Source organism: Somniosus microcephalus, unplaced genomic scaffold, assembly GCF_052327205.1.
Source record: "Somniosus microcephalus isolate GS21.2 unplaced genomic scaffold, FLI_Smic_1.0 scaffold237, whole genome shotgun sequence".
Lineage (NCBI taxonomy): Eukaryota > Metazoa > Chordata > Chondrichthyes > Squaliformes > Somniosidae > Somniosus > Somniosus microcephalus.
The window spans coordinates 97568-123512 of record NW_028225424.1 but is presented as its reverse complement, the minus strand read 5'-3'; the positions used below and the strand labels follow the sequence as shown (position 1 = coordinate 123512).

General features: G+C 46.0%; 1 protein-coding gene across 5 annotated transcripts in view; it reads left to right on the top strand.

Moving 5' to 3' along the window:
• Positions 1 to 25945, top strand: part of LOC147082002 (beta-1,3-galactosyltransferase 1) — a 138074-nt gene that overhangs the window by 50400 nt on the left and 61729 nt on the right. For 3 of the 5 annotated variants that reach the window (XR_015076338.1, XM_085980531.1, XM_085980529.1), the window contains exons 2-3: positions 19556 to 19671; positions 24109 to 24276. The gene's annotated coding sequence lies outside the window, so the exon portion shown is untranslated. The remainder of the gene's footprint in view (positions 1 to 19555; positions 19672 to 24108; positions 24277 to 25945) is intronic. The other 2 variants (XM_085980530.1, XM_085980532.1) reach the window with 2 other exon arrangements.

Sequence of the window (25945 nt, the reverse complement as noted above, 5' to 3'; positions counted from 1 at the left end):
GTGTCGCTCCCCTCTGTTTTGCTTGTTCCATCATACTGCACTGAATGAACACTCTTTTTCCTCTCTTGTCCAAATACAGACATTTTGCTTCCATGCTTCCCAGCTCTGTCTTTTTTTACCTCTACAGGCGCGTTCAATGTGACCCTTTTTGCCACAATTTCGGCATTCCAGCTCCGTACACCAGCAGTCATTAGCGTGATGGCCCGTTTTCCCACAACGGTAACATGTGCCGTTCCGCGCACCTTTAGGTTCAGACGACACCTTGTGAACTCTCCCTGTTGAACTTAGCTGGTGAGCCTCCTTTTCCGCCATCTCCATGGAGACACTAACTTCAATGGCCTTTTCAAGAGTAAGGTTGTCCTCAGTAAGAAGGCGTTTCTGTGTGGCTGCATTTTGCAGACCACACACCAGCCTGTCTCTAATGGTGTCATTCAGCACCTCCTTGAACTGGCAGTGTTCCAACAACCTTTTTAAAGCAGCAATAAACATAGTCACTGATTCCCCCTCCTCTTGATTCCGTTTGTGAAATCTAAACCTCTCAGCAATAACCAGAGGTTTTGGTGAAAAATGTGCTCCAAGAATTTCCACTAGTTGCTTATGTTTTAGTTTCTGGCTGCACGAGGCTGCGAAGTAAATTGAAAGTCTTCGGCCCGATTACACTCAAAAAGGTAGGCACGACCTTTTCATTTGCCACCACATTCGCCAATACAAAATAGTCAAAACGTTCCGTATATGCGCTCCATTGCTCCACATTTTCATCAAAATCACCGATGTTTCGTAATATAGTAGCCATCTCACGTTTCAAATTAAATTTTCTGTTTACTCACTGCACCCGTAACGTACGCAGATTCATCCGCTCCTCATTGCCACTTGTTGTGTCGGTACCTTTCTACCTAAACACAATTTAGGACTCCGAACTCAGAGATTCAAACATGAAGTGCTTTATTGAAAGGAAAGGAAGTTCTGGCAAGTTCCGAACAAAGAGAGCTAAAACTTAACAGAGAACACCCAACCATTTATCTCCTGTGACAGCGCCACCACAGGTGGGAGGAGAACACACAATAGAACACACAATACATAACAGTGTTTATGCTCCACACACGCCTCCTCTAATACTATCACATAACCCTGTATTCCTTTCTCCCTTGTGTACTTGTCTAGACTGGCAGCATCACCATAGACCATGACAAGCTAAAAGAGATTTGCAGGTTTTTTTGCAGATGCTGGAAGGTAACAGCCTTCTTGGCCTTGTGTATGGAGAAAGTGAACTTGAAGCTTTTTATTTATTCTATATTTTTACAATGCTACTAGAGCGACCTTCATACTGCTTCTGGTGAGTTGGAGGATAATCTGTTTTATCCCAATATATCACAAAATATTATCGGCCACTGATTTACAGTGATTGAATAAGTGAAACTGCATTTTTGTTGCATAATATTGTAGGAGTGCTAGTTGTATTTTGACTTTGAATTCCATGATTATATCGATATTTGCTTAGAAACTGTAAATCAGCTATCTTACAGATCTGATTCCCTGATGGATTGGGGAGTGACGCTTTGTGCAAAGATGTGAAAAGCGCAGATATGACTGAGTGCTGGTGGTATCACACACAAAAGACGACAGACGCTTTTTGGGACCGTGCTGCAACATATGCAAGCCCCATTGAAATTATGTAAATGCATTCATAACATAAGAAATAGGAGCAGGATAAGGCCACTTGGCCCCTCGAGCCTGCTCCGCCATTCAATAAGATCATGGCTGATCTTGGGCTCAAAGCCACTTCCCCGCCCGCTCCCCATAACCCTTCACTCCCTTATCTTGTAAAAATCTGCCTATCTCCACCTTTTAAATGTATTTAATGACCCAGCCTCCACAGCTCTCTGGGGCAGAGAATTCCACAGATTTACGACCCTCAGAGAAGAAATTCCTCCTTATCTCAGTTCTAAAAGGGTGACCCTTTATTCTAAAACTGCCCCCAAGTTCTAGATTTCCCCACGAGGGGAAACATCCTGTCTGCATCTACCCTGTCGAGCCTCCTTAGTATCTTATGCTTCAATAAGATCACCTCTCATTCTTCTAAATTCCAATGAGTATAGGCCCAGCCTGCTCAACCTTTCCTCATAAGTCAACCCCCTCATCTCTGGAATTAACCTAGTGAATCGTCTCTGAACTGCCTCCAATGCAAGTACAGGAAACTCTCGATTTACCGGCACCTAAATAACCGGAAATCTCTGTTAACCGGCAAAATTCAGGAGTAGGTTCAGGTAAGTTTTACTTCATATTAGTGGCCGTTCCTGGATCTGTGGCCGGGGTTCCTGCACCTGTTGCTATGCAACAGGGACGCCTGGATCTGTGGCCGTGTATGGGGCTCTCGTACCTTTTACTATACCTCTCTGTAATCCAGACTTTTTGAGAAACTGGCACCATGCCGGTCCTGTCGGTGCTGTATAAAAAAGAGTTTCCTGTATATCCTTTCTTAAATAAGGGGACCAAAACTGTACGCAGTACTCAAGGTGTGGTCTCACCAATACCCTGTACAGTTGTAGCAGGACTTCCTTGTTTTTATACTCCAACCCCCTTGAAATAAAGGTCGACATTCCATTTGCCTTTTTGATTACTTGCTGTACCTGCTAACTTTTTGTGTTTCATGCACAAGGACCCCCAGGTCCCTCTGAACTGTAGCATTTTGTAATCTCTCTCCATTTAAATAATTTGCTTTTTTTTTTCCTGCCAAAGTGTAAAACCTTGCACTTTTCCACATTATACTCCATCTGCCAAATGTTTGCCCACTCACTTAGCCTGTCTATATTCCTTTGCAGATTCTTTGAGTCCTCTGCACAACTTGCTTTCCCACCCATCTTTGTATCATCCGCAAACTTGGCTATATTACACTTGGTCCCTTCATCCAAGTTATTAATATAGACTGTGTGGTAAACCACTTTTACCGTTTACTATCGTTACACTATAGTTATCACTGTTAGATCGTTTCCCTATAGTTATCACTGTTCACATTGTTGTATCACTGTACGAGGTCGCCTCTTGTCACGCTGCTATACCTGGGCTGACCACTGCCGACTCCGCCCATGGCTCCACCTACCTGCCCGGGTATAAAGGTGGTCGACTGGCTGGTATTCCTCCTTCTTGGATCCGATCACCCACGAGGGTGGGCTCTGTTAGTTAGTCAATAAAAACCTATAGTTACTTTCTTAACTCGTCGCTTTTCATTGGACGAATTGATAGGTATATCAATTTTATTGACTAAATTTTAAAATGTCGTCACTTGAGCAGCCAAACAACCAGTCAACGGAGCAGCCAAATGACCAGCCAGACGCCCAGCTACAACAGCCACAGCAGCCGGCTTGGCTGCGAGCCCTCAAACCACCGTACCTGGATCTTAACCCACAAGCAACAAACGCAGCCCTCGACTTCAAACACTGGCTGTGCTGCTTCGAATCCTACCTGGAAGAATCCGGCGTCCCTCAGAGATCCAAACTAAGAGTTCTGACCGCCCAAGCGAGCCCTAAAGTATACGCACTCATCCAGGACATTACTACTTACGAGGCCGCTATCAACCTACTGAAACAACAGTACCGGAGCCCGGTAAATTCCATGTATGCCAGACACCTCCTAAGATCCCGCCTGCAACAGCCAGGAGAGTCTGTAGCTGAATTTTTACGGGCGCTACGAACACTCGGCAGGGACTGTGACTTTAAAGCAGTATCGGCTGCAGAAAACACTGAAGATAACATCCGCGATGCCTTCGTGAAAGGCCTTCGGTCCGACTACTCACGGCAGAGACTGCTGGAATCAAAGGACCTCGACCTGAATGCAGCTGCAGCCTTGGCCTACTCCCTAGAAGTGACCCAGCGGGACCTCGAGGTGTATTCCAGGTACAGTTCGCGACTCTGGGACTCGGGCCCGACCCCGACCGCAATACCCCTCGTAGCGCCGCCCCCGGGACCTACCTCAGCGTCGGCGTCCCGGACCCGATCGGGACCGCCACCCCCGGTACCGGCTGCGACTTCGGACCCCCGCGACCGGGCCGCCGGCTGCTTCTTCTGTGGGCAGGCGAAACACCCGAGGTCGCGCTGCCCAGCCAAAAACGCGACGTGCTCCAGCTGCCTGAAGAAAGGCCATTTCGCGAAGGCCTGCAGAGGGAGAGCAGCAGAGGCCAGCAGTGCCTCATGCGAACTGTGGGGGCGGCCATCTTCTATCAAGGCCACAGATGAGCAATGGGGGTGGCCATCTTTGATCCAGGAAACCGACGCCAGCAGTGCCTCATGTGGGTTGTGGGGGCAGCCATCCTCTCCGCCATTTTGCCCCACCTCGTGGGCGCCTCCATTTTACCCACCACGCTCGACCGCCACCTTACCTCCAGACCTGACGACCGCTTCACCTACAGACTACAGCGACCCGCTCAGCCACACACTAGCCTCCGTCACACTGGACCAAGCTCGCCCGCATCAGCTGTCCAAGTCAATGATGGACATCAAAGTAGACGGCCACGCCACGACCTGCCTGTTCGACAGCGGAAGCACGGAGAGCTTCATACATCCAGACACGGTGAGCCACTACTCCCTCACTGTCCAGCCAACGCGCAACCGGATCTCGATGGCATCGAGGTCCCACGCCACAGACATCAGCGGCTACTGTGTTGTGACCCTGTCGGTTAAGGGCACGGAGTATAAAAACTTTAAACTCCTCGTCCTGCCCCAGCTATGCGCTGCTGTCCTACTAGGGCTGGATTTTCAATCCCACCTCCAAAGCATCACTCTAGCATACGGTGGACCCCTCCCCCTGCTCACAGTCGACAACCAGCAGCCTTTAAATCGCCCACCGCGTAACACCTGCGGCCTATCCACCCTCAAGGTCCCGCCACCTTCCCTGTTCGCTAACCTCACCCCCGACTGCAAACCCGTCGCTACCAAGAGCAGGCGGTACAGCGCCGGGGACAGAGCTTTCATTAGCTCTGAGGTGCAGCGTCTCCTGAAGGAGGGCATCATCGAGGGGAGCAGCAGCCCCTGGCGTGCCCAGGTTGTAGTCGTTAAGACCGGCAATAAAAACCGCCTGGTCATCGACTACAGCCAAACCATAAACCGGTACACCCAGCTGGACGCATACCCCCTTCCCCGCATATCTGATATGGTCAATCAGATTGCTCAATACCGGGTATTCTCTACCATCGACCTTAAGTCGGCCTACCACAAACTCCCTATCCGCCCCGAGGACCGCCAGTATACCGCCTTCGAGGCGAATGGCCGCCTCTACCACTTCCTTAGGGTCCCCTTCGGCGTCACCAACGGGGTTTCGGTCTTCCAAAGGGAGATGGACCGGATGGTTGACCAGAAGGGGCTGCAAGCCACGTTCCCCTATCTAGATAACGTCACCATCTGCGGCCGCGACCGGCAAGACCATGACGCTAACCTGGAAAGATTCCTCCGTACGGCCCAACGGCTGAACCTCGCCTACAATAAGGAGAAATGTGTGTTTAACACCTCGCGCCTTGCCATCCTCGGCTGCGTAGTAGAGAACGGAATCATCGGCCCCGATCCCGAAAGAATGCGTCCCCTCATGGAGCTACCCCTTCCCCACTGTCCAAAGGCGCTGAAGAGAACCCTGGGGCTCTTCGCCTACTATGCCCAATGGGTGCCGAATTATGCGGACAAAGCCAGACCCCTCATGAAGTCCACCTCCTTCCCCCTTACGGAAGAAGCGCGCGCAGCCTTCTCCCTCATCAGGGGAGACATTGCTAAGGCCACTATGCACGCAGTGGATGAGTCCATCCCCTTCCAAGTGGAGAGCGATGCATCCGACTTCGCCCTAGCTGCTACCCTCAACCAGGAGGGGAGACCGGTGGCCTTCTTCTCAAGGACCCTCCAGGGCCCTGAGATCCGACACTCTTCGGTCGAGAAGGAGGCCCAGGCGATTGTGGAGGCGGTACGCCGCTGGAGGCATTACCTCGCAGGCAAGCGATTTACCCTCCTCACCGACCAGCGTTCGGTCGCTTTTATGTTTAATAACAAGCTGAGGGGTAAAATCAAGAACGACAAGATCTTGAGGTGGAGAATCGAGCTATCCACCTACGATTATGATATCTTGTACCGGCCTGGTAAGCTGAACGAACCCCCTGACGCTCTATCGCGAATTACATGCGCCAACGCGCAAATTGATTGACTTCAGACCCTCCACAACAACCTCTGCCACCCCGGGGTCACCAGGCTTTACCACTTCATTAAGGCCTGCAACCTGACCACCTCCATCGAGGAGGTCAGGACCATGACCAGGAACTGCCAAACCTGTGCCGAATGCAAACCGCATTTCTTTAGGCCGGACAGAGCAAGCCTGATCAAGGCCACCCGCCCCTTCGAGCGCTTGAGCATCGATTTTAAGGGGCCCCTCCCGTCCTCTGACCGTAATGTGTACTTCCTCAACATCGTTGATGAGTACTCCCATTTCCCCTTTGCCTTCCCCTGCCCAGACATGACCAGCACCACGGTCGTTAAATGCCTGAATGACCTCTTTGCCTTGTTCGGGTTCCCAAACTATATACATAGTGACCGGGGCGCCTCCTTCATGAGCGAGGAACTCCGTCAGTTCCTACTAGCAAGAGGCATCGCCACTAGCAGGACCACCAGCTACAACCCCCGAGGGAACGGCCAGGTGGAAAGAGAGAACGCGACGGTATGGAAGGCCGTCCTCTTAGCCTTAAAGTCTAAGGGCCTCCCAACCTCTCGCTGGCAGGAGGTCCTCCTGGCGGCGCTGCATTCCACCCGGTCACTACTTTGCACTGCCATTAACGCCACCCCCCATGAACGAATGTTTGTTTTCCCCAGGAAGTCGACTACGGGAACCACGCTACCAACCTGGCTGACCTCTCCGGGGCCTGTCTTGCTGCGAAAGCACGTGAGGGCCCATAAAACGGACCCCCTGGTCGAGAGGGTGAACCTCCTGCACGCCGACCCCCAGTACGCCTACGTGGCATACCCAGACGGGCGGGAGGACACAGTCTCCTTACGAGACCTCGCACCCTCGGGCACTCCGGAGACACCACCGCTACCCCCCCCCCCCCACCACCCCCCCAATTCCAGCCCAGGTAGACGGTACGCCGGAACCCCAAGAGCCTTCGCCTACCTCGCAGACGCCAGCATTAACACCAGAGAACGCAACACCGCCGCTGCGACGATCAGACAGGCTTACGAGGCCTCCGGACAGACTGACATACCAGAACTGGTAGTACACTTCACCCCGCCGGACTCGAATCTAAACAAGGGGTGAATGTGGTAAACCACTTTTACCGTTTACTATCGTTACACTATAGTTATCACAGTTAGATCGTTTCCCTATAGTTATCACTGTTCACATTGTTGTATCACTGTACGAGGTCGCCTCTTGTCACGCTGCTATACCTGGGCTGACCACTGCCGACTCCGCCCATGGCTCCACCTACCTGCCCGGGTATAAAGGTGGTCGACTGGCTGGTATTCCTCCTTCTTGGATCCGATCACCCACGAGGGTGGGCTCTGTTATTTAGTCAATAAAAACCTATAGTTACTTTCTTAACTCGTCGCTTTTCATTGGACGAATTGATAGGTATATCAGATTGTAAATAGTTGAGGCCCCAGCACTGATCCCTGTGGCACCCCACTAGTTACCGTTTGCCAACCGGAAAATGATCCATTTATCCCGACTCTCTGCTTTCTGTTAGTTAGCCAATTCTCTATCCATGCTAATATATTACCCCCAATTCCGTGAGCTCTTATCTTATGCAGTAACCTTTTATGTGGCACCTTATCGAATGCCTTCTGGAAATCCAAATACACCACACCTACTGGCTCACCCATGTCCACCCTGCTCGTTACATCCTCAAAGAACTTCAGCAAATTTGTTAATCATGATTTCCCTTTCATAAAACCATGCTGACTCTGCCTGACTGTGTTATGATTTTCCAAATGCCCAGCTACTGCTTCCTTAATGAAGGACTCCAACATTTTCCCAATGACAGATGTTAGGATAACTGGTCTATAGTTTCCTGCTTTCTGTCTCCCTCCTTTCTTAAATAGAGGTGTTACATTAGCGGTTTTCCAATCCACTGGGACCTCTCCAGAGTCCAGGGAATTTTGGTATATTGCAACCAATGCATCCACTATCTCTGCAGCCACTTCTTTTAAGACCCTGGGATGCAGGCCATCTGGTCCAGGAGACTTGTCGTCTTTTAGTCCCATTATTTTACCAAGTACTATTTCCTTAGTGATCGTGATTGTCTTTAGTTCCACCCTCCCTGTGGCCCCTTGATTATCCATTATTGGGATGTTGTTAGTGTCTTCTACCATGAAGACAGATACAAAATATTTGTTCAGAGTCTCTGCCATTTCCCCATTCTCCATTGTTAATTCCCCTGTCTCATCCTCTAAGGATGTCCCACAACAAATTTCTCCATATTTTCTCACTGGTCTACTTTGTGCATTGCCTGCCCATTTAAAATGTTGCTGTATGGCTTCCCTGTTGTTTGTTGAAGAATGTCCATTCTTAAAGCTGGGTGTGAACTGGCATTAGGAAGATTGGTTTTTGCTACTGTTTTTGTCTTGCTCTGGAGCTGGATTGATAATGATCCCTGTCTATCTGTTGCCATAGTGCTCCCTGCACACTTGGGGGGGAATATGCAGGGAGTGTGTTGACATTATTTGAATTAAGTTGACTCTTCCAAATCTAGCAGGGTCAGGAGCCCACTCTATCTGCATGGGAATGCAGTGATCATAGGCTAATTCCCTCAATGAGGGTAGTGCGGTTGATGTATATATGGACTTTCCAAAGGAGTTTGACAAAGTACCACATAATAGACTTGTTAGCAAAAATAAAGCCCATGGGATTAAGGACACTGGCAATGTGGATACAAATTTGGCTAAGGAACAGAAAGCAGAGAGTAGAGGTGAACAGTTGTTTTTCAGACTGGAAGGAGGAATACAGTGGTGTTCTCCAGGGGTCGATATTACGACCACTGCACTTTTTGATATATATTAATGACCTTTTGCTGTTTTGATCTTTAATTGGACCATTTGAACTTAAGAAAAATAAAAGTTCATGGAGCACTTTTTCCATTTTGGCATATTAGTACAGGCCATCCTAATCTTTGTTTCAATTGTGGGTTTTTTTCTTGCTTATTTCCTTCTATTTGTTTTCTGTTGACTCTTTGCTGTGCTCTGCTTCTGTGGTTATTTGGGACTCTTTGGTATCTTACCCAATAAGGGATTATTTATTTGTGAGCTTGATAATGCTAGTTGGCTAGAGCGCACATGAGCTCAATCCTGCCCTCATCCACTGGCCAAATGCATACCTCCAGCATGGGTCAGGAACAGAAATACTGCTCAACTTTCCTATCCCTAATTCTGGGATGCTGAGACCAATTATGATGACCTGGCTCAGATCAGCTGACTCAACAAAGTTTGGGGACTGAATGTGTGACCATCCAAGTTTGCATAGCTAAGCTCACTTTAAATCTGTTAAATCATTGTGGAAGCTCTTTGTTTCAATTATTAAACCTGCAAAATCATTGTAATTGTGCTAGTGAGGAGATGAATGAATGTCAACATGGTTTGTAGTTATATTGCCAGTCATAATGGAGATATTTTGAATGGTGGATTGTGATTTCACTACGTTCTTTTCAATGTTTAAATGATAAGACCATCACCTAGAAGCTTAAGAACCGGCTGCCAAGCAGCACATTACATTTATGTTGTTTTACGTTAAACATGAATTTTTATGATTTGACTGTACAGCTCCTACACTTAGAGGCTCTTGGTTATTTTTTATTCCCAAGAGCCAATCATTTTCAAAAGTGCAATGTACCTTTCCCAGAATTAAGCAGAAACAGTGGGAGTCGGGGATACGAAACATTGAAAGAATGAATACTGATATGTTGTGAATAATTGGATTTGGAAAGTAAAAGACACAAATGTTGTCGTCCTTCTGTTGCACATCATAATTATGCAAAATACATTTAGTACATTTTGTATGACTAACATCAGAAAACCAACACTAAGCATTCTCAGTGGACCATTTTGGTGCATAAATGGCCTTCATTTCCAAAAAATTATACTTTGACAATCTTACTTTAAAATTTATATATTTTTTTTCTATCTTGCTTCACCATTTTTCTTTTGCTTTTGGACCTTTCTGCAAAAGTAGACATATTTATCAGTGTCTACTTTGCTTGCAGTCAATTTTGAAATGTTCCAGTTGGGTAATACTTGACGTTATTAAAATGAATTTGAGCTATATACATTCAATACTTTCTAAAGTTTTTAGCAATCTAATAGATCTTATCTTTGATATGTGAATTCCATCCTGCATCGCAACGTGCATGCACTAAAAGCAATAGCTGATGAGAAATTTAGTTCTTCATTCAACATTCCCCAAAGACGTAGCATTCTGTTCCTTGCCCAATTTCTTGTGCACTCAGCATTGCAGGTGGTGACATCATAAGCTTGCTTGTTGAAACATGATTGGCTGTTTCTGTCATCTATAAAATAGGCAATGTGCCTATCATTATTTCATTTTTTTTCTCCGCTCCAAAATTAAGTCCTCATGTCGTCACATTGCTTGATTTGCCTTACATTTACCTTACTACAACCAACTTTTAACCTTTCTAAAACAAGTTGAAAACTGAGAATAAGACGACCAGAACCTACCCGGACCGACCAGGATACAATGATAGAATTCAAGCTGAGGCTAATTGAAAGATAACCTATTGTAGTGCGAATCCTGCATGGCGTATACATTCCTTGCCTGATCAGACGCCACGCAAACTAGCACAAGGCAACACAGTGAGATGGCACGGATGGGATCTCCTTTTGTCTCTGAAAACAAAACTTTAATCATCAATGATTTGGATCATTAAGGAAAATTGCAGTGAAGTTCGACTATTTCACAAACATAATGAAATGTGTCCGCTGAATTGTCTTTTGTTCCTTTTAATGCTTTCATTAAGGTTTTACTTGAAGCTTGAGGTTCTCCAAAAAACCTGGGTTGGACTTCATATTTTTGCACAGAGATGTGATTTTGTTAGTGGATTACTGACTGGAGTCTGACCATACCCTAAAATAAACAGCATCTGCCTAGAGACCAAAATTGATATTTCATGTCACCTAACATTGCAGGAGCACCAGCTACTACAGGGACAGTCTCTGCACACAAAGATTTCAAATAGCATTGTGGTTTTACTGGCTTACAAAAAGGCCTACACACTATTTGTCATTTATTGCAAGTCTTTAGTGCCTGTCTTAAATGCTCTCTAGTGCTTCTACATGGTGCTCCTATAGCAACTACAACATGGGAGGTAGGAGGTTGGGGTGGCTCGTTCAAGGGATGCTTGTAGTCGGCGATCTCCAGGAGCTCAGGCATGAAAGGGCCCAGAAGTAGACTGCAACAACTCCGCATTCAGCTGGCTTTCTGGTACCAGGACAGAGTCACAAGGGTTTGTCATCATGAGAGATAGCAACATGTTCTAACTTGTGGATTCAAGTCCTACTCCAGGAGTTGAGTACATAATTTAGGCTTACACTTTAGTGCAGGATTGAGGGAATTCTGTATTGTCAGAGGCATTGTTCTTGTGATTAGACATCAAAGCAAATCCCTATGTTCTGGTTCGAGTTGACATTAAAGATGGCACTATTTGAAAAAGAAGAGGGTGACTATTCTTCCCTTAACTTACACTACCACAGATTATTGGTCATTCATCTCATTTCTGTTTGGGACACTTGCTGTGTGCAAAATTATGCAACTGGTAATACATTCTATTTGAAGTGTATTAGCATAATTGTGAGTTGTGGCAAGGGGTTTATAAATGCTGTTTTTTTTTCTTCCTTCCTTTCACACTCGACCTGTGGCAGACTGCAAGATTCAACTCCCTTCCTCTTTTCCCAATCATTTCCACTCCCACCCCCGTTCCACGTCCTGCTTCTGCTAAGAATTATGATTTCTGCCGAGTTTTTTTTATTAGTCAAATTTAAATGGAAGCCTTTGGAGGAAAAACCTATTATATAAAGAAAAAATCAGATGCATAAATTATTAGTTCATATGCAGTTGGTTTGACTGCTGTTAATTAGTAGTCTAACCAATCTGTTTGTTTGTATCCTTTTGTGTCATTGTAGGCAGGTGTGAAATTCCAAATATGCTTGTCTATGTGTGGGAAGTGTGTGAATGCATTTGGGGAAGGAAGAAAGGAAGGATGTGGGATGTGTTTGGCCTCATTAGGGAAGGAAAGAGGCAAGAAGAATATTGCCACAATTGGGGATTGGGAGCAACCCTTGAGCACATCAGTGTTTGGAACGGTGACCCTTGGCAAAAAGTTAGTGTATTCCTGATGTAAATGTATGTTTGCTGATAACGAATTTGTTAGATCCGTGGTTCAGTGGATAAATAATTACACGGATGCTGTACATAAACAAATAACAGGTCTTTACTGGAGGAGGGTCATCTCTAGACTGGGGTACAGAGGCATGCGCACAGCTTATATACCGGTGTGGTTACTGCCGGTATTACAGTATACAGGAGCTGTAAAAAGTAGTTCTGACTTAAAGCACATACACTACAATTCCTCCCTTTTTAGATTAATAATACCCCCTTAATATTCAAATAACAATTACATTTTTACATGTACATTCAATAACAAAAGTCAATTTATAGATTCAGTCTTTGGGGCGGCTTCCTGACCCTTTCGGGATAGCGCCTTTCCGGAGGTTCTTGTTCTTGGTGCAGAGGCGATTCTGACCCCTTTTCATCAGGTAGTTCATCGGGTTCCACTGCTACTGGGTCTGAAGTAGATGCTACCGGTATGTCGGGTTCATCCCCAGGTACTCGAGACATGGGGTTGACGCCTTCCTGTGACGCTAAGATCTGATCGACGTGGCATCTCACAATGTTCTCCCCGACATCCACTGTGTACATTAATGGCCCCTGCCTTGTACATATCGTTCCGGGTTGCCACTTCTCTGTTCGATAGTCACAGGCCAAGACTGGCTGCCCTACATTGAAGCTCCTTGTCGGCTTCTCGTTGATGTGCTGGAATTGTTTGTCCTCAACATTTCTTCGCACATTTGGTCTGAGCAAGTCCAGACGAGATCTCAACCTTCGGTTAAAGAACATCATGGCCGGGGTCTGGTTGGTAACTGCATGTGTCGCGTTTCGGTAGGCTAATAAGAAATTGTCCATCTTATGCTGTAGTGGAATTTCCTCATCGCACATGGCCTTTATCGCCTTCTTAAAGGTTTGTACGAACCTCTCAGCCAATCCATTGGTGGCTGGATGATACGGGGCGGATGTGCAATGCCTTACCCCATTCCTTTTCATGAATTTTTGGAACTCGTCGGACACAAACTGTGGTCCATTATCAGAGCAGATCTGCTCTGGCAAACCGTTTCTGGCAAATATGGTCCGTAGGACTGCAATCGTTTTCTCTGTAGTGGTTGAAGACATCTTAATCACCTCAGGCCACTTTGAATGAGCATCCACTGCTATTAAGAACATTGATTTCGCTGGTCCATTCATGGACTCAATGTGCACCCGTTGCCATGGAGAGGAGGGCCCTCCCATGGGTGTAGAGGGGCAAGTGGTGCATTTTGGACCTTCTGGCATCCTAAGCAGCTCTTAGTTAGGTCTTCGATTTGTTGATCGATTCCCGGCCACCACACATAAGCCCTAGCAAGGCTTTTCATTTTCACTCCCCCCAGATGACCTTCATGGAGCTCCTTTAGCACTCTCTCCCTTAACTTGGGTGGAATCACCACTCTGGATCCACACATCACTGTCCCCTGGCATACTGACAGCTGTTCTCTTCTGGATGAGAATGCTGGCAACAGTGAGTCACCATGTGTTGGCCATCCCCTCACCGTCAATTCATATACCCGCGACAGCGTCGGATCATTGCGGGTCTCCTTCTCTATATCCGCGTTTGTTACTGGCAATCGTTCATTTATCGACGAATAAAATATCTCGATAGGGTCCACTGCTGGTGCTTCCTCCACCGTAGGCAGTGGCAGGCGCGATAGCCCATCAGTGTTCCCATGCGGTTTCGTGCATACTGATTCGCCCCTAGAAACAGGGACCATCTTTGTAACCGCTGTGCAGTCATTACTGGCACGCCCTTCTTTAGGATTAAAGATGGAGACAAGTGGTTGGTGGTCATTCAGCAAGGTGAACTTCTGCCCATGCAGATAATGTTTGAATTTTTTTACTCCCCATACTAGGCTGAGTGCCTCCCTGTCAATCTGGGCGTAGTTGCACTCGGCTGAGGTTAGTGACCGAGACGCAAAGGCTACTGGCCTCTCCAACCCGTCTGGGAATTTGTGCGACAGCACCGCTCCAATGCCGTAGTGTGATGCATCACATGCCAAACGAATTGGTAGTGCTGGGTTGAAATGGGCCAACACCTCTTTTGATGTGATCAATTCTTTACACTTCTGGAAAGTTCGTCTACGTTCGTCATCCCACTTCCATGGTACCCCTGTTTGCAGTAGGGTGTTCAGCGGCTGTAATAATGTAGACAAATTTGGTAAGAACTTGTGGTAATAGTTTACCAGCCTGAGCAACGACCTCAGTTGTGACACATTTTCCGGTGCTGGAGCCTTGACTACTGCCTCAATCTTGTCAGGGGACTTATGTAACCCCTCTTCATTGATGACATGGCCGCAATACGAGATCTGTTTCTGGAAAAACTCGCACTTGTGGCGATTAGCTCGTAGCCCATATTCCTTTAATCTGGCGAGCACCTTCTCCAAGTTAGCGAGGTGATCACCGTCATTTTCGCCCGTGACCAAGATGTCGTCCAAATAACACTGGGTCCCTGGAATCCCTTGCAGGACCTGATCCATCGCCCTTTGCCAGATAGCCGGAGCCGAGGCTACTCCAAACACCAGCCGGTTGTATTGATAGAGACCTTTATGGGTGTTGATCGTAAGGTAATGTTTCGAAGCTTCTTCTACCTCCATTTGTAAGTACGCCTGGGCTAGATCAATTTTGGTGAAGTGTTTACCACCAGATAGCGAGGCGAAAATATCCTCAATTCGTGGAAGCGGATATTGCACCGTGTGAAGGACTGGGTTCACTGTCACTTTAAAATCCCCACAGATGCGGACCTTCTTTGGTTCCCCAGGCATATTACTCAACGATCTCTTCATTACAGGAATGATGGGTGTAGCCCACTCGTTCCAGTCCACTTTGGACAGTACCCCTGAACGTTCCAACCCATCCAGCTCTGCTTCAACCGCTGGTCTGATCGCATAAGGCACTGGTCTGGCCTTCAGAAACTTGGGCTTGCATTATCCTCTTTTAATTGTTGCTGTTATTCCTTTGTGTTCCTAGTCCCTCCTGGAACACTTCTTTTGCGTCAGTTAGCATTTTTGACAGTCGTCCAGGTGTGACGTCGTCATCCTTTTTGGCCTCAACCTTCAGTGCCTGTATGGAATGCCAATCTAAATGTATCTTCCGGATCCATTCACGTCCTAGCAGTGGTGGTCCTCCATTTGGCAACACATATATATCCATTTTAGGTATTTCCTGACCTTTATATGTCACTTTCACCCTTATTTTTCCCTTGGGGTAGACTTTTTGCCCCGTATACGTCTTCAAAATAATCTCTAGCTTTCAAGGGTATGTATGAAAATAGCCGCTTGTAGTCTCTTTGATTTATGACTGTTAGAGCTGACCCTGTGCCCAATTCCATTTCCACTTGGACTCCGTCTATCTTGAGTGTAACTCAGATAGTCTGGTGATCCTCCATTTCGGTTACATTATGTAGTTTCAGACAACCCAGCTCCTTGCTTCCGGAGTCTGTGTCACTTTTCTGTTCATCTGAACCACTGTCCATCACCTGGTATACCTTTTTGTACTTCTCCTGTGGAGATTTCTTACTGTTGGTTTTCTTCCCAGACCTGCAGACTCTTGCTATGTGTCCTGCTTTCCCACACTGTCTGCACACTTGGTCCTTGAACCAACAATCTTTCTGGTCATGTGTTGTTCTGCCACAGCGATAGCACTTCCCTGTTCCATAGGTCATTTCGTTGGTGCCATATTCTTGCGGTCTCCGTTGTATCTCTGCAGCGCCCCTTGCGGCTGCTTCGTGTGATACTGCCATACTGAAAGCTTTGTCCAGCATAAGGTCCTTTTCTGATAGAAGCCGTTTCTGGGTTCCTTCACTTTGTAGCCCACACACAAACTTGTCCCTTAACGTGTCTGCTAGTCCCGCTCCAAACTAGCAGTATTTCGATAGCTTGCACAGTTCCGTTAGGTACTCAGCATTGCTTTCGTCTTTGTGTTGGTTCCTTTTATGGAACTTAAATCGTTCTGCTATCAGCAGTGGTGTGGGGTTGAAGTGGTCCTGTAGGATTTCTACTATGCTTTCAAAATTCTTGTCTACCGGCTTCTCTGGGGTTATTAGATTTCGCAGTAACCCATACGTTTTTGCACCCATGGAATTTAACAGAACCAGTGCTTTATTAGCATCTGGCACTTCATTCGCCGTGCAGTACACCTCAATACGTTCCACATATGTCGCCCAATCTTCGACTTCATTGTCGAACGTAGAGATACTGCCACTCTTCGGCATCATTGGTTGTGCGTTAACTATCCCCAATGGTGCCTCCCGCGCTTCCCCTTCTTCTCCGCTGGCACAAAATGGCGTCTCCCGCGCTTTCCTTCCTTCCCGCGCTCGCCCGTCTTCTCCGCTGCGGCTTCGCAAAATGGCGTCTCCCGCGCTCTTCCTTCTCCGCGGCTCAATGGCGCCTCCCGCGCTCTCCCTGCTTCTCCGTGGCTCAATGGCGTCTCCCCTTGCTTCACCCCACGGACCCTGATCAGCCCGTGATCCCTGGCTGTGCTCTGTGTGTTCTTCTCTTGATATTTGTCGACGCCGCTCAGTCTAGAACCCGGCTGTTTCTTACCCTCTCCGGTTTGCAGTATTTTTCCTCGACGCCGCTCGATGATCAACCCCCGGCTGCGCCCTGCTCTCTTCACCCTCTTTCTTACCCCGTCGACGCTGCCTGGCTCTCTCTCTCTCTGCCGTCGGTCGGCTCCAGCCGCCGCTGCTCGGAAAGGGTCTGCTCTGGACCTGTCGTCGGTCTCTTACTGCTTGTTGTGGCTGGGGAACCAAGCCTGGCTCTCCACAGCCTCCCCAGCGAAGTTGGATCTCTGCCTGACTGCTGGGCGGTTGCTCGTGGTCGACGCCCGTGTTCCTGGACTCGACTTTTTTTTAAATTTTTATGTTGCAGGTAGATTCGCATCAACACTCGTTGCCACTGTTAGATCCGTGGTTCAGTGGATAAATAATTACACGGATGCTGTACATAAACAAATCACAGGTCTTTACTGGAGGAGGGTCATCTAGACTGGGGTACAGAGGCATACGCACAGCTTACATACCGGTGTGGTTACTGCCGGTACTACAGTATACAGGAGCTGTAAAAAGTAGTTCTGACTTAAAGCACATACACTACAGAATTCTCCGATAATAGAAGTGCAATGTACAGTTCACTTCATTACAATATTGTTTAAAGACTAAATGCTCCTTATTAATGTCTGTGCAGATGTGTAGTTGCTTTTTCTAATGATATATATTCTTTATTCTCCTCTTGCTTTATTAATCAATGCTTCACAAGTAATTTAGGAATATATTTTCCTCAAACAAATTTTAAAGTTGAATTGTTTCTGGTTTCATAGTGGGAATTCAGGCATGCATCTGATTCTGGGGTCTGTGAATTTCCATCTGTTAAAACTATTGGATTGAAATCATGGACCCACAAATTATTTTAGTCTTTATTGCTACTGGCGTAGAACTTCACATATTGGGAGCCATATTGGGAACTTGGACATGCCTGATTTGTGGGTCCATGATTTTCCATCCACTAGTTTTAGGAAATGGAAAATCTTGGGGCTCCGATATGTGCCTGAATTCTCTGTGCTCCCAGTGTGCAAAGCTCTGCACCACGAGTGGTAAACGTAACAAAATACCCCATTGTTGGTATGCATCTGTGATAATATTCTGACATTATATGCCGCTTGTACATTCAAGAGTACAATTTTCCCTGGTAATGTCAAAATTCTTATTCTCCAGCAAGCGTACAGATGTGTGGTACATACCATTCAGCCAATGTCACTCAACAAATCAAGGGGTACAACAATGCTAAAGAATCCCATTTTGTTCTCTTTTGCTACTTACAGGGACTTTGGGAAATGAATTTGTGCATTAGCTGACTGCTCACAGCTGTATTGCACTGTTGACATGGCTTGTAAGATTTTTGTAGTTAGGAAGGTGTGTGCATCATCGTCACTGATACTGGCAGCACATCATTTCTGTGTCATTGTACTCATCATTGTTATTCACAATAGTGCAAAAATTGTGCATATCTGCCTATAATATTATTGAAAATGTTATCTGCTCATACTTCCTCTCAACTTTTTTCATCATGGTTTCCAGCAAATCTACCACTGGTGGGGGAGAGTGTGTAATTATAATATGAAAAGTTTGCAAAGGCAGTTTATGTTATAAATATGAACATAGGAATTTATTATGGAAATAAATAAAAATAAGGACAGATTATATAACTTCAAAATGGGGACTGAGGTACATTTGTGCACCCTTGTCTAATTAGCCACCCGCCTTCTAAACCTACTTCACCTTGGTCTTGGTTCCCTGTCTGCAACACCATAAGCAATCAAACTGATTCTTTTGATTAAAATACTGTGACACATCAAATAAGCTTTAAGTGGGAAAATATTTACAGCAAAATAAAGAATATGGCACAAGGCATAAAAACCGCAGTTAACCACAATATTGCCTGAAGTACATTGTAGAATGTATAATACATTGCCACGTTTGAGCATGTAGTTTAGCCCATGATGTTTGCATTTAATTAAGAACAATAGTGAAATCTTAAATTGTTATTTTTTTAAGGAACTCAAAAGAAAATTACAAAGAAGTGGCAGCACATGCAAGCAGCGAGTGGATTGCCTAACAGAAGTTTGCTTGCCTGAACATGCTAGTTTTATTTGAGATTGTGCTCATTACTTATGTATAGCGAGCTCCTGGCCAGGATTGCCTGGTCCTGGGAGCTTGCTGACAGAATGAGGAAGGAAATAGCTGTAGCTGCTACTTAAAGGGGGGCCTCTATTAGTTGTTGCTTTGCACAAGAGAAAACATGCTGGAGTAAATCTGCTCCATTTACTGATGCTTTTTTTTGTTGCACTCTTGAAGCAAGTGCAGCAAATCAGGGTTGCTGTCTTTGGTGTGTTAAACGTTTAGACAAGAGGTTCCATTGGAAATAGGCAGAATTGTACATATCAAATAGATGAGCAAAATATCCCAACTATTGCACTTTGACGGAGACTGTACACTAAGCCCCCCAGAAAGCTCTTCCTAAGCTCCTCATGCATGCCCATACTGCAACAGGGCACACTTTATTACTACCACTTAAAATTGTAAATGTTGTTTGGCCATTTGGAAAGATGACCGCACAAAACAAGCGTAACACTCCACTAACCTGTATGACTCCTGTGTTCTTCCAACTTCCAGCATCTCAGAACTTCTCTGCAGCACAAAGCTGCTTGTAACAGAAGAAAGGAGAGCCGAACCTGAGGAGTGCTCATTCAGTTCAGAACCTTCACGCTGGAGCTGATCTTAGACTACAGGTACAAGTTACATCTAATTTGGTTAGTTCTGTTGTATGTCCTGCCCAAACCTGAAGTGTAAATAGCACTCAATTTTCTGGTCTGACCTCATTTACATAATCATTCACAACTCCAGGTGCAAACTCAGGTGGTTCGTGAGATGACTGATGGGAGAGAAAGATTGTTGTAAGTCAAATTTAATCCAGATGGGGGACAATTAAAAGGCATAGCACCAGGAAGGGGCCAAAAATTTAGAAAGTTTCTAGAGAGCATTTTAATAAGTATCTCAACTCATCAGCAACTGTGGATGTGTTGTACAGGAAACTCTTTTTTTAAATCCGGCACCGACAGGACCGGCGTGGTGCCGGTTGATCAAAAAGTCCGGATTACAGAGAGGTATACTTACCAAGGTACGAGAGCCCCGTACACGGCCACAGGTGCAGGAGCCCCGGTTACATGGCACTTGTGCAGGAGTCCCGGTTGCACGGCCACAGATCCAGGAGTCCCTGTTGCACGGCCACAGGTGCAGGAACCCCGGTTACACGGCCACTAATATATTGTAAAACTTACCTGAACCTACTCCTGAATTTTGCCGGTTAAGAGAGATTTCTGGATATTTAGGTGCCAGTTGAAAGAGAGTTTCATGTATTTGGACTTTCAGAAGGCTTTCGATAAGGTCCCGCATAAGACATTAGCGTGCAAAGTAAAAGCACACGGGATTGGGGGTAAGGTACTGACTTGGATAGAGAACTGGTTGGCAGACAGGAAGCAAAGAGTTGGAATAAATGGGTCTTTTTCCGAGTGGCAGGCAATGACTAGTGGGGTACCGCAGGGATCGGTGCTAGGACCCCAGCTATTCACAATATATATAAATGATCTAGATGAGGGAACTAGATGTAATATCTCCAAGTTTGCAGATGACACAAAGCTGGGTGGGCGTGTGTGCTGTGAGGAGGATGCAAAGAAACTCCAGTATGATTTGGACAGGTTGGGTGATTGGGCAGAAGCATGGCAGATGCAGTATAATGTGGATAAATGCGAGGTTATCCACTTCGGTGGCAAAAACAGGAAGACAGATTATTATCTGAACGGCAATAGATTGGGAAAAGGGGAAGTGCAATGAGACCTGGGTGTCCTTGTGCACCAGTCGCTGAAGGTAAGCATGCAGGTGCAGCAGGCGGTTAAGAAGGCAAATGGTATGTTGGCCTTCATAGCGAGAGGCTTTGAGTACAGGAACCAGGATGTCTTGCTGCAGTTGTACAGGGCCTTGGTGAGACCACACCTTGAGTATTTTGTGCAGTTTTGTTCACCTTATCTGAGGAAGGATGTTCTTGTCATGAAGGGAGTGCAGCGAAGATTCACCAGACTGATACCTGGGATGGCAGGAATGACGTATGAGGAGAGATTGGGTTGATTAGGCTTATATTTGCTATATTTAGAAGAATGAGAGGGGATCTTATTGAAACTTATAAAATTCTAACAGGACTAGATGCAGGAAGGATGTTCCCGATGGCGGGGGAGTCCAGAACCAGGGATCACAGTCTAAGGATAAGGGGTAAGCCATTCAGGACTGAGATGAGGAGGAATTTCTTCACCCAGAGAGTGGTGAACCTGTGGAATTCTCTACCAAAGAAGGCAGTAGAGGCCAATTCATTAAATATATTCAAGAAGGAGTTAGATATATTTCATGAGGCTAAAGGGATCAAGGGATATGGGGAGAAAGCAGGGACAGGGTACTGAATTTGGATGATCAGCCATGATCTCATTAAATGGCGGAACAGGCTCGAGGGGCCGAATGGCCTACTCCTGCTCCTATCTTCTATGTTTCTATATGTAACATTTGCCAAGGCTGAAGATGCAGGGGTTAAGACGAAGGGAAAGGGACCCTTGGGTGCAGGCGTGAATCTGCAAACAATTGACAATGCAGCCCCACACGTGGCCTCCTATTTGATGTTGAAATTAAAAGTGGTGTTTCATAAGATGCTTGCAAAAAGGGTTGCTCTCTGTACCACGCCACAGCATCATCCCAGCGATCAGCACTGTAGAATACCTGCAAGAAGTTTTCAGGTCACGGTTGATCATTATTGTCACTGCACATGTGCAACTTTCATGCTGGATGTTAGCCACATTTGTTCTTGCAGCAGATGGCACAGCTCGGCTTCTGTTCTTCTGCTGACCGAGATCCTGTGAAGGCAGCTTCCCATGATCGTTCCCAGCTAGGTTCGAAAGGTCCTGCAGAAAAGGGGATATAGACAGGCTAAGTGAGTGGGCAAGAGCATGGCAAATGGAATATAATGGGCCAGTAATTCCGGTCCCAACGCGTGAGTACGGACGGGGTACTCACGCGTGGGCCCATTGGAAGTGCCGGATTTCAGCATGCACAGCGCATGCGCGGGAAACCGGCACTTCCTGTCCTCTGAACCAAGGGGTTCAGAGGACGAACGTGTGCGCGCAGGAGTCTGCGCGTGCACACTGAAATTCCTTTTTTTCCACAGGTTTGCGCGTGTGTAAGGGCCTCTCCTTTTTACGAATGTAAAAAGGAGACGTAAAGACTTCATTCTTTAAGGTAAGTGGTCTATTACTTAAAATTATAACATTTTTTCCACAGCTTTATTTTTAAGGACTTTACAGTAAGGTAAGTGTAGTTTTAGACCCGATTTTATTAAAAAAAAATTCAAAAATTTGATTAATTGTTTAAAATAGTTTTTAAAAGTTATTTATAGTTTATTTAATTATTGGGATGTTTTTTTAAATTTTATTTAAGGTTAAACTAGTCTTTTGGGCGCCCGTACTTTTCATGAGTTTGACAGTTCTTACTATCAAACTCATGAATGAAGTTTCCCCTCCCTTGATTGGCTGCACAGTGCTCACCTGATCCCAGCCAGCACATCGCACTAACTACGCCGCTGGATCAGGCAAGCACATCGCGCCGACATCTGAACCGGGCCAGTGACAGGAATTCCAAGCAGGCCCAGGCTTCAGATGTCGGCATGCCAGGTGAGTGCACATCGGGGGCTTGCACGCGCGGCAAGCCCCCGAACCTAATTTCTGGGCCATTGTGGAGAAGTGTGAAGTTATCCACTTTGGTAGGAAAAATAGAAAAGCAAGAGTATTTTTTAAATAGAGCGATTGGGAAATGTTGGTGTTCAGAGATACCTGGGTATCCTTGTACACGAATCACTGAAAGTTAACATGCAGATACAGCAAGCAATTAGGAAAGCAAATGGTATGTTGGCCTTTTATTACAAGAGGATTTGAGTATAAGAGTAAAGACGTCTCACTGCAATTATATAGGGCCCTGGTGAGACCACACATGGAGTATTGTGTACAGTTTTGGTCTCCTTACCTAAGAAAGGATATACGTGCCATAGAGGGAGTGCAACGAAAGTTCACCAGACTGGTTCCTGGGATGGGAGGATTGTCCTATGAGGAGAGATTGAGTAGACTAGGCCTAGAGTTTAGAAGAATGAGAGGTGATCTAATTGAAACATACAAAATTCTTACAGGACTTGACAGGGTACATGCAGGTACATCCTGGCTGGGGAGTCTAGAACCAGGGGTCACAGTCTCAGAATAAGGAGTCAGCCATTTAGGACTGAAGATGAGGAGAAATTTCTTCACTCAGAGGGTGGTGAGTCTTTGGAATTCTCTACCCCAGAGGGCTGTCGAGGCTCAGTCATTGAGCACATTCAAGACTGAGATCGATAGATTTTTGGATATTAAGGGAATCAAGAGATATGGGGATAGTGCAGGAAAGTGGAGTTGAGGTACAAGATCAGCCATGATCTTATTGAATGGCGGAGCAGGCTCGAGGGGCCGAATGGCCTACTCCCACTCAAATTTGTTATGTTCTTATGTGTCATCTTGGCTGGTATGGCCAAACAGGCATGGGGGGGCTTCTGATCATCCTGGCATGCTTGCTTTCTTTCTTGGCACAATCTGAAATGCTATGATTGGGATGCTTCTGAAGAAACTTTTGACACAGTAGTTAGTCATTCACATCTCATTGTGATGGCTGCTGGTACATGTCCTTTGAGAAGCAGAGCCCCCACCAGCACGACGTCTGTCAAAGAAAGAGATTACTTTTCTCTGCAGATGTATGAGTGCGTGTGCCACTGGGAGTGGACAGAGCACTTCTTGGGCAGCTTGGCCTGCCAGGCATTCCTCTGCAGCTGCTTCATTTCCTTGGACATGTCAGTTCAAACTATGTGCAAATAAAGGGATTAAAAGAATAAAATAATCACAACTAGCACAAAGGTCATGAAAACCTAATTGCCAGCTGAAATTTTTTTTTTTTTTAAATACACGAAGGCCTGCATGTTTGCCTGAAGTCTCTTTCCTGCCATGTTTCAGTGGGCCTTCAGGGGACTCCAATTCCAGCATACCTGTGGCTGGAAAATACTGGATCCCTTCCCTACCCACTTTTACACAAGTTAATATAGCTTCCCTCTGCTTTAGACAGGAACTTCCGATGCACCCTTCCTTCACCTGCTCCATGTGTGTGCCTTTGGATGACAAAACATGCAGTACGCAACAGTGATCATGCTGTGGTTGCATTGATGGGAGAAGAGCCCAATCCTGGATGCACATATATGGCTACACATACCACTTTGGATACCAGATGAGGTGAGTTGCCTTACGTGCCAGGTGCTTGGCAGCCAGATCGTACAACCTCGCGACCTTAAATTCATTCAAACGGACCTGTGTGATGCCATCATAGATAGTCAGTGCCGTGTCTTCCCAAGTGTTGGGGTTAACATTGCCAGATTTTAAGGTAGTCCTTAGTGTGTCTTTATAGCATTTAATCTGTCTGCCTCTGTTGCGATATCCAGACTGCAGCTCGCTGTGGATGACTTCTTTGGAATTCTACAGTCAAGGAGTGAGTAGCACAAATGTAAATGCTGAGATGCAGCCACCCATGACTCTGTCACTGATCCTGCAAGGGGGAGGACCTATGTTACTAGTGGAGTATCTAAAGCACTTGTCCGCTGTGGGTACAATCAAACACTGGCTTACCTTTTGTAAGGGGGAACAGTTGATTTTTTTTTTTTTTCAATTGTCACTTACTCTTAAGGGGTCCAAGCTTTTTCTGTGTAGTACTGAGGGAATGCTGCACTGTTGGAATTGGTGTCTTTTGGATGAGATGTTAAACCGAGGCCTCGTCTGTCATCTCGGGTGGGCATAAAAGATCCTATTAGAATTGTTTGAATTCTCTGTGTCCTGGCTAACATTTATATCTCAATGAACATAGTATCTGGGTATTATCTCATTGTAGTTGTGGGGCCTTGCTTTGTGCAAATTGGCCACTGTGTTATCCTAAATTACATCAGTGATTACACTCAAAAAACACTTAATTGGCTGTGAAGTGCTTTGGTATGTCCTAAGGTTGTAAAAGGTGCTATATAAGAACATAACTTAAGAAATAGGAGCAGGAGTAGGCCATATGGCCCCTCAAGCCTGCTCCATCATTCAGTAAGATCATGGCTGATCGTCTACATCAACTCCACCTTCCCCACATCCCTTGATTCCCTTAGTTCCCAAAAATCTATCAATCTCCGTCTTGAATATACTCATCGACTGAGAACTCACAGCCCTCTGGGGTAGAGAATTCCAAAGATTCACAACCGCCTGAGCGAAAAAATTTCTCCTCATCTTAGTCCTAAATGTCCGACCCCTTACCCTGACACTGACTGTTACTAGTGGAGTGCCGCAAGGATCACTGCTGGGGCCTCAGCTATTTACAATCTATATTAATGACTTGGATGAAGGGACCGAGTGTAATTTATCCAAGTTTGCTGATGATACAAAGCTAGGTGGGAAAGTAAGCTGTGAGAAGGACAGAGTCTGCAAATGAATTTAGACAGGTCAACTGAGTGAGCAAGAAGGTGGCAGATGGAGTATAATGTGGAGAAATGTCAGGCTATTCATTTTAGTAGGAAGAATAGAAAAACATAATATTTTTAAAATAGTGAGAAACTATTAAATATTGGTGTTCAGCGGGATTTGGGTGTCCTTGTACATGAAACACCAATGTTAACTTGCAGGTGCAGCAAGCAATTAGGAAGGCAAATGGTATGTTGGCCTTTATTGCAAGGGGGTTGGAGTATAAGAGTAAGGAAGCCTTGCTGCAATTGTACAGGGCTTTGGTGAGACCACACCTGGAGTACTGTGCACAGTTTTGGTCTCCTTATCTGAGAAAGGACATACATGCCTTCGAGGCGGTGCAATGAAGGTTCACTAGATTGATCCTAGGATGAGAGGGTTGTCCTATGAGGAGAGATTGAGTAGAATGGGT